Below are 9,763 nucleotides of genomic sequence, written 5' to 3'. Positions count from 1 at the left end.
TCATGTCCCTTAAGCAGCATGCTGAAGTGGCCAGTCTTAGGGTGCTGCGTTCCGAACCCTTGCAGAGTCATGATGATGGCAGGAGTGGGGAGAAGATACCGGGCTCAACTGCGTAAGGAAGGCAGGGAGGGAGGTACAGACAAGGTGCAGAGGAAGGGGAATGGCTGGGAAATTGCAGAGGGGGGCCACGGGAAGGGCGATCCTATTGAAGTGGCCTCGGGCTTCTCCAGGAGGGTCGGAGAGGACGTGGACATCAAAGGTGGAGGATGAGAAACTTGATCAGATATCAAGGGTGTGAGGAGGTGACAGCAGGATTCCTTGTTAAGACCCGCAGGGCAGGCCCCAGACAGGTCGGGGCCAAGGTCAAGGCCTAGTTAGGGCTGGGGAGCATCTGGGTCAGGATGTCCCATTGGAGCCTGATGAAAAAGGCATACACGTCCCTGCTCTTTCTCCCCAAATCCCACAGTCCCAGGCTAATAGGACCAAAAAATGAGACAAATCCCAACGGAAGCCCTTTCTACAAAGTCTGACAGGATGCCCCAACCCAGCCATTGTCATCGGAGATACATGAAGTCTGAGGAGTCCTGGTGAAGACGGAGCGTGTGGTCTCCTGGGTGGGAGCCAGGGCCCCTAAGGAGACTGAACAAACTGCAGCCTGTGGGCAGTAACATTGGTAATACTGGCTCTGGAACTGTAACAAATACCAACGCATTTATAGTAGGAGAACTGGGCCCATAAGGTACCATGGGAACTCTGTTATCCTCCCAGGTTTTCTATAAATCTAAGCTTGTTCTAAAATTTAAAGTTTTGTTAAAGAAGAAAAAAAAAAGTGCGAGGACCAGCCTGGCACGGTTGGCAGAGTGTGAGACTTGATCGTTGTGAGTTCGAGCCCCAGGCTGGGTGTATGGACTACGTAAAGATAAAATCTTTAAAAAAAAAAAAAAAAAAAAAGGTCTCTGGCTTGGCAAATTCCTAGAAATCCAGCAACTGGACTGGGAGCATGTTCCATGCCCCACCCCCAACCTCCCAACCCCCCCCAACCCCCAGGGCTTAGTAAACAACTGAATTTGCCACTATTAACTGATGCGTGCCTACCCTTTGTGTTCCCTGGTATTTAAAATATTCCCTAAAACGGCTGTCAAGTCTCATTCTTTGCACGGGAGGAAGGTCTGCCTGTCTGCTAAAGCCGGTGGAAGGAGGAATTCCTGCCTCTGGTTCCCAGTCCCCTTTAGATCACCCCCGCCCCGACGCCATCACTCTTGGCCGTCCATGGATTCCTGCGGCCCCACAGATAGGACTTTGGGGGTGAGGAGATGGACGGTCACAAACGGTTCTTAAGGCTCAACACCCACTTTGCTCCCAGACCAAGATCTCGGATCATTTCCTCCTTTGTGATTTGTGTATTTTGAGCATAAGATTCTGTCCCTGACCAGACTGTAGCCGGGCTCCCCTGACCTTGACCTTGGCCTTTGACCTTTGAGGCCTGCCCAGCCCAATCTTGATAAAGAATCCTGCTGCCACCCCACCCTTGGTATCTCATGATCCTTGATATCTGATAGAATTCCCATCCCGGCTCTCAGATATCCCCGTCCTCTGCAAAAAGCTTGAGGCCAGGTTAGGAGGAGCCCCATACCCGAGGTGTCCCTCTTACTAATTTCCACCCACTGTCCCCCTCCTTCAGCTCCTCGGCTGCAAATCCCCATTTCCCCCTGTTACCGTGGTCGTTGAGCTCAATCAGTGCACCCACTGAGAGTCTGGACCCTAAAGGATTTCCGGACTTAAGAACGTGACACCCCAAAACTATACCACTCTGCTCTGACAGATTGGCTCTTTGGAGTGAAAGACACCCGAAACACAGCCAATCCACAAAAAGCACTCCTTTTTTTTCCTGAAGAGCAAGAGATGGAATTTCCAGATGAAAGATGTCCTCCCTCTGCAAAGGAAAGCCATACTGTTGTCTCACGGGAGAAGCGGGACTGGCCCTGCTTCATGGATGGGGACGTGGAGGATGAAGGTCCCACAGGTGGTCAGTGCCAGAGCCCGGGTTTGTTTTTTTTTTTAAGATTATGGGGCACTAAGGGGGCTCAGTGGGTTAAAGCCTCTGCCTTTGGCTCAGGTCATGATCTCAGGGTCCTGGGCATTGAGCCCCGCATCGGGCTCTCTGATCAGCAGGGAGCCTGCCTCCCCGTCTCTGTCTGCCTCTCTGCCTACCTGTGATCTCTATTTGTCAAATAAATAAATAAAATCTTTTAAAAAAAATTATTTATTTGAGAGAGAGAGAGAGAGAAAGCACGAGCAGGCAGAGAAGCAGGCAGAGGGATAGGGAGAAGCAGGCTCTCCCCTGAGCAGGGAGCCTGACTCAGGGCTCAATCCCGGGACCCTGGAACTATGACCTGGGCCGAAAGCAGAGGCTCCACTGACTGAGCCACCCAGGTGCCCCCAGAATAGCCATTTTCTGACGACATTTTGGTTGTGGGGCGAGAAAGTCAACAAAGCCATCACGGAGAAGAGCCAAAGGCAGAAGGAAAGAGGATGTATTCACGCTTTTCCAGCTGGGAGAACATTCCAGACCATTGCTGACTGAGCAACGATCGTAGCATCTGGGCAGAGCTGCTCTGTTGCGGCCGATTCTTAGAAAGGAATGAGCAGGACAGCATGATCACCGGTCTGAGGGGCCCCTGGCCAGGGAGCATCTCTCTCTATAGTTCCACGATTTTCCCTTCGGCTAAAGCATCTGGGAGACACAGAATAGGGAGCCCAGTTTCCGGGTCTGGCCTGGTCAGCGGGTGCAGGCATAAAGGGCAGAGGTCAGTGTTTGGCCTTGTCTCGGGACAGGGGAGTCGCCTGGGCATATGGAGAAGGGAGCAATTTACAGAGTCTTTCCCTGGAACACGGAAGGGTCCGGAAGGGACTTCCTCACCAGCGCTGCTTTCAGGACGCAGGAAAAGCCCAAGGCTGGCCAATGAAACCAAAAAACGGACACTTCATCTGAAGGTCACAAGGGTATTGAGGAGAAATCAAGTGGTTTAAGGTGGCGGGATGGGGGTGGCAGGATGGGATCCTGAGGTCATGGACATTCTAAGGAAGGGTATGGGGGGGGCGGGAGAGGGAGAGGCTGCAGCCCGGTGAGTGCGAGCAGACCCCAGGAGGGTCTCTGCAACAGGATTGCCTAGAAGGCCCCCAGACCACCTGCAGAATATCATCACCGGCTTCCTCAGATGAGCGCAGACGTCCAGGGACCTTGAGTGACTGACCCTGGAGGCCAGATCCCTGCTGGCCCCAAGCTGAGGCCTTCTGGCTGATGACCACAAAAGGCACTTGCTTCAGCCAACTCCCCCAAACCAGGGGGCAGGACCACCACGAACCCTCCCATTCTAGCACCAGAAACCCCGATTTCCTACCAAGTCCGCTACTCTAACCCTAACCCTACCTCCATCAGCCGGGGAATGCAACAGACTTACAAGGCGTGGGTCATGACTGTTTTTTAACATCAGCGTTTATCAGTTTGAGAGCGACCCCTGGGGTCCGGGGAGGGCGGTCCTGACATTACAAGTGCTGAGTTTCTTTCCCTAGGCCCTTAGGCACATCTGGGAGAGACCGAAACTCACCCCCTTTCCTGGATTTCCTAACCGCACACGGTATGCGAGCACCCTGAAGGAAATGGAACTTATCGAGGTGAAAACCAGCACAGAACTTGCAAAGGTGCGTCAGAGGGGCTCCTGGCCAGCTCAGTCGGTGGGGCTGGACTCTCAATCTCGGGATCATGAGTTTGAGCCCCACGGCCCCACAAGGGGCATGGGGCTTACTTAAAAAAAAAAAAAAGCCTCAGAAAATGTTCCACCCTGGGGCCATTTCACTCAATGCCCACCCCACCCTGAGCCCCTGTGCTTGTGAAGAATGAACATCTAAAATGTCTCCCAGGGGCACCTGGGTGGCTCAGTGGGTTAAAGCCTCTGCAATCGGCTCAGGTCATGGTCCCAGGGTCTTGGGATTGAGCCCGCATCAGGCTCTCTGCTCAGAGGGGAGCCTGCTTCCCCCCTATCTCTCTGCCTGACTCTCTGCCTACTTGTGATCTCTGTCAAATAAATAAAAATCTTGAAAAAATTAAATAAAATGCCCCCCAAAGTCTTCTGCTAGCTGCTCAGCTGGTGTTCCCAAAAGTGAAGGTTTGCTTATACTTTCCAAAGACAAAATGATCACAACACAGCACATTCACCAGGATTCCCCCAGTTTCTCAAGTGTCCCCCACACGTGACCTTTTTTTTCCCCCCCCAATTGACAGATTCACTGACTGAGTAAATACTTTGAGCCTCTGTGGGACATACAGCCCTGAACAAAACAGGAGAACGTTCCACCTTCAGCAAGCTTGCCTTCTAGTCGTGGAGACAGGGCCGTATACAGACAAGTGGAGTCATCGGACCTATTATGGCCGCAGTGTGGGGGAAAGCATCAGGGATTGCTCCTCTAGAAATCCCACGGGAGGAAGCTTCCAGAAAGAGGCATGATTGGATCCGTGGCCCTGCATGGAGCCCTAGGGGCCACGTCCGGGCTCATGGACTCTTCTGCGTCTGCGTGAGCTCCGTTCCCAGCCTCCCGGTTTCCGTTCCACGGTGTGACTTCCTAACGTGACCGCACATTTTGCTGGTCCATGATGCAAACTCCCAGTTGAGTCAGGACTCTGCTTCAGTGTTTCCTAGCCAGCACTTAGCCTTGCCAGCCCCCACTAAGTCTCCCACCATATTAAAGGATGTGTCTCGAGTCTTGGGAGGTGCTGGGCACAGATAGGCATCAGGGACGTCCTCTATGCTCTTCAGGAGCATCTCAGCTACTCAAGAAAGGATCCTTTCCCCATTTTTTCTCCCAAACCTCTTTCCAAAGCTGGACATTTAGATAAAATGGCGGGATTCTCTCACCGTCAAAAATAGGATTATCGACTCTCCCCACCCCCGGGGCTGTAGGTATCACGGGAGCAAGAGAATGTGGGATTAGAGGGAACAATACCTACCTAAAAGGATTTCAAAAAACTGTTGGGATCCTCACGGAAGAACCTATTCTCATTGGTATGGAAACCAGCCAGAGAGTGCTGAGCCCTGGGTGGGGAGGGTGTGCGTGTGGCGGGGCGGGGAAGGCTGTCGAGGGAGATTGTAATGACAACAAGGTCTAGTGACTTGCAAATGAAGATCTTCCAATTCCGCAGGAAGAATTCCTGATTAGGGAAAACTCCTGGATGTCTTCCTAACCTCACGCGAAGACCTCCACCTCAGGCTATCAAATCAAGTCTGTGGAATTTTTGATTCTTTCCATCAGAAATCAAAAAAAAAAAAATCTTTAGAATATTAATTTGAGACTTAAAGTCAATACACCTGGAAACAAAGAAAGCGGAACGCTGGAGAAAAAATTACTAACAATGATATCGACTTGAGACTCAACAGATGTGTTAAATTGCCAAAATGCAAGGTTAGACCAAGGTTGGAATTGGCGAGTCAGAGGAAGGCGTGAGGGGTGTGTTCTCTTCCCTGTCTCAGCACAAACATCACAAATCCACTGAGAAAATACCAAATTGGGTCCTTTACTATCAATTTACTTAAAAGCACCTTTGCATCTTTAATGTTCTTAAATTCAATTGCATTGACCACATTTATTGCCCTGGGGGGCGTGGGGGGAGAATGCTTGCTGCACCTCTACCTTGTGTCAAATCCAGGACTGGTGTGGGGGTTGGGGGCAGGGGGAGGTGGGACAGATGAATACCACAGACGAGCCATCGCTCCCCAAGAGCTATGCATGAGAGGCAGGTAAAAAACTGGGAAATAACCAGAGCTGGTTAAGTGCTTCATTAGAGCAACAGACAGAACTCGTAAGCAGGAGCACACGGTCAAAAAGGCATACAGGACATTGTCTCTGCAGTGCCCATGGGAACCCCTAGACAGGCAACTGTCAGTATGAGGAGGCATACGGGGGTCAAGGGCGGGAGGAGAAAGCTGCCGCTGGCCCAGAAAGTCACAAGGACTAGGTGCAGTGACGGAAGAGAGCTTGCTGAGTTTGGAGAAATGCCTGAAGGTCCAGGTGTCCGGGTGTGGTGGGGGGCAGGGGGAGAGGACCAGTCCAGATCTGAATCTGGAGCAGGACCCCCGTCCAATGCACGGCTCTCCAGCAACTCAACAAGAGCCAAAGCAAGAATCTGGAGCCTGAACTTCTAAACCTTACTTCTTTCTGGCCCTTATTTTCCCGGGGAAATCGCTGCATCTCCATGGTCACATCTGTCAACCGTCCACAGCCTTTGGAGGGTTAACTTGGATTCCTAAATGATGTCAGAAATGCCCGCACTCTTAGAGCTGCCCTCAGACAAGTTTGGGATAACTTTTTAAATTATCCTAAAATTTAGGGGTGCCTGGTTAGCCCAGTTGGTAGAACATCTGAGTCTTGATCTTGGGGGTCAGAATTCAAACCCCACATTGGAGGAGGAGCCTACTTAAAAAAAAAATCCTAAATATTTTTTTAATTGAAAACGTCTAACTGTAGAGGATTCGTGAAATTATGATAAAGCATTCTCTGTAATGTCCTTCAGCCTTTAAAACACATTTTACCTATTTCTCAATGGCTTTGCTTATATATTCTAATTCCCCCAACCTCCCTTATCAGGTCCCAAGGACTTCAGATACACCTCCAAGATCTATTACGGGAGAATTCCAGTAAGGCCTCAGACCACAGCAAGATGCATGAATTAAGTAAAACGGCACACTTTCAAAAGTATCAAACTTAAATGGTTGTAAAAACATGTTTTAAGATTTTTATTTAAACGTAATCTCTAGGGGCGCCTGGGTGGCTCAGTGGGTTAAGCCTCTGCCTTCAGCTCAGGTCATGATCTCAGCGTCCTGGGATCGAGCCCCGCATCAGGCTTTCTGCTCAGCAGGGAGCCTGCTTCCCGCCCCCCTGCCTGCTTCCTCTCTGTCTACTAGTGATCTGTCAAATAAATAAACAAAAATCTTAAAAAAAAAAAAAAGTAATCTCTGTACCCAACACGGGGCTCAGACTCAACAACCCTGAGATCAAGTCATCTGCTCCACCAACCCAGCCAGCCTGGCATCCCTAAGATACATTTTTTTTTTAAAAGATTTTATTTATTTATTTGACAGACAGAGATCACAAGTAGGCAGAAAGGCAGGCAGAGAGAAAGAGGGAGGCAGGCTTCCCACCGAGCAGAGAGCCTGATTCGGGACTTGATCCCAGGACCCTGGGATCATGCCCTGAGCTGAAGGCAGAGGCTTAACCCACTGAGCCACCCAGGCGCCCCCTTAAGATACATTTTAAATACTTTGTAACACACTGTTGGATTTAAAAAGCACTGAGGCCTGCTCCCTACACAGACGATTATGAGTATCCTGCAACATTGAGATGGACTCATTTGAACAGCAATTACACATCTGTGTGCTTATTGGCTGCGGGGGGGCGGGGTGGGAACCGGCTTTTTTTTGGGGGGGGTGGCTCTACAGCCTCGTGCTAATCAGTTCCTCGTGTTTGGGGCCGGGGATCCTTCTTCACCAAGAAGGGCTGCCTGCGTTGGAGGATGCTTACAAGCAGTCCTTGACCCCCAGGCACTAAATGCTGGAAGCACTCTGTCCCCCCACCCAGCTGTAACAACCAAAACGTCCCCCAGACATTGCCAATTGTCCCCTGAGGAGAAAGCCACCCGCCTCTGGTTGGAAACCCCTGTTCTAGACAACACAACCCATGGTCTTACTCATCCTCTCCCCACCCCCCCAGCCCCCCACCCCCGCTAGAGCTTAGCAAAGCCTGGTAAATCTTGTCAACTCCATAAACGTAAAACAGATCATACATAAGTGTTTGCTGAATGAATCTGCATTTTCCCCAGGAGAGCCACCCTGCCCGGAGGAAACAGTTTACCAGGTAAGGGAGTGCCTGACCCAGACCAGCTCCAATCAGAGGCACTCAGGTGGGTCTGGGAGGAGAAGGGGAGGGGAGAAGGGTCCTCCCCCAGGGATCTGGGGAAGATTGGGCCATCAGCTTATATAAGAGCCCGGCAGGACCAGGGCCCTTACCTGCCTCGGAAAGCATCGTCTTTTTTTCGTGTCTTCTTTTGTGAGTATTATCTATCTCTTTTCGCTTTTTTCGCTTTTTTCGGCTTTCTACGGTTTTTTTTTTTCCCCCGTTTTGTGTGTCTGAGGTTGTTGGAGGACTTGGACTATTTTTCTCTCTTTTTCGCTAGAATCTCCACTTTCCAAGCACTTTCGTGTTGTGCGGGCTCACCCTGTGGGCTGGTGTGGGGAGAAGTGGGTGTGAGTGGAGTTTTTTCTGGTTGAGTGCGTAAACCCAGGTTCTTCGTTTTTTGAATTAAAACCCATTTCTTTCAGAGTTCCGGGCTGAAGTGTCCGAGGAAGAATCACAATTTCAAGGCCTTTGTTCTCAAGAGTTCTAAGGTCCACGTCAAAAAGCCTTTGTTTCTGTATCCCGCTTTCCCTTCACTATATCATCCTTCGTTTTCAGGGCAAAGGTCTAATCTCGGTCTTGCCTGGTAAGTGCCTCCGCTGGGGTCTGGCCGTGCGGACTCAGTCTGTGCCACTCAAACTGTGGGGGCACTTTCTGTTCTGAGTAGGGAAGTGCCGCCATTTTTTGAGTGTCACCGACGGAGAATGTCTCCTCGGAGCTGTGGGACGGGTCCCTGACCGTTCTGAAGAGCCACGTGTTTGGGTGGAGGGGGCCGAGGTCCCGTCTCTGCAGGGCTCCCCCGTGGCACTCAAATGTGGAAGCACTCTTCGGACAACTCAGTGAAAAGTGCTACAATATTTGGGTGTTGCTGGAGGGCACCATCACGGAACCCAGATTGGGCTACGCTTGACTAAATCCTGTCAGTGGCTGAGTCCTTTGAGGGAGATGGGGTTAAGTGGAATTCATGCGGTTTGGTGGGAATTCCGGGGACGTCTGGGTCTTAGAAACATAAACATTTCAGTGCATGTTAACCTACATCGTTTATTTCCATATTAGCTTCTGGTGCCATGTGTGCTTGACCTTCGCGGTGCGGTGACAGCAAGAGCAGATTCCAACTGCTCACGCTGGGATACACAAAATGAGGGCACTTCCTGTTTCCCGTCTGGAAAGTGCTCCCATTTTTGTGTGTCCTTGTCTGAGGAAAGCAGCTGCATTTTAGAGCCCGACTGGGAAGCAAGGGCTCTTGTTGGATGTACTCCAAAGGTGGCAGCCATGCTTTCTCCAGCCTCCAGTTCCGGGGTCTGAGCCGCGGCCTCCAGCCCAGCTGTCCCCACAGCCCACGTCCATCTGTCCTGCCCACTTGTCTAACTTTATGGGTTTTTTGTAACTTAAAGTTTTTTCCATTATCTGGCCCTTAGCAGCTTTTAGTAAAGCCTAGGATCGACCTCCCTTCTGACTTCACCTCCCCATTCAAGGTGTGCATTTTCTGGCTGGCTACAGAGCATGCTGCTTCACCTGGTGTAAAGACCTCTGGGACACCTGGGTGGTCCAGTCCTCGGTGTCTGCTTCCACCTTCAGGTCATGATCCCGGGGTCTTGGCAAAGAGCTGACTTCCTGACCAGGCAAGCCTGTTTGTCCCCCTACAAACTCATTGTTGCCCTCTTGACAAATAAAATCTTAAAAAACAAATCGGTCGTGGTGTTTGCGTGAGGGAAGGGCCTGTCTTGTACAAGTTTGGGAAGCTAAATGAACTACGGCCTGCAGTCCTCTCCATGGTCGTACCACGTGCTTCACCCCATTAGAGCCCCTCGGTAGTTTC

The sequence above is a fragment of the Lontra canadensis genome, unplaced genomic scaffold, assembly GCF_010015895.1.
Source record: "Lontra canadensis isolate GAN:19392208 unplaced genomic scaffold, GSC_riverotter_1.0 scaffold206, whole genome shotgun sequence".
Classification (NCBI taxonomy): Eukaryota; Metazoa; Chordata; class Mammalia; order Carnivora; family Mustelidae; genus Lontra; species Lontra canadensis.
The sequence above is the reverse complement of the archived record's forward strand: the minus strand, read 5'-3'. Positions refer to the sequence as shown.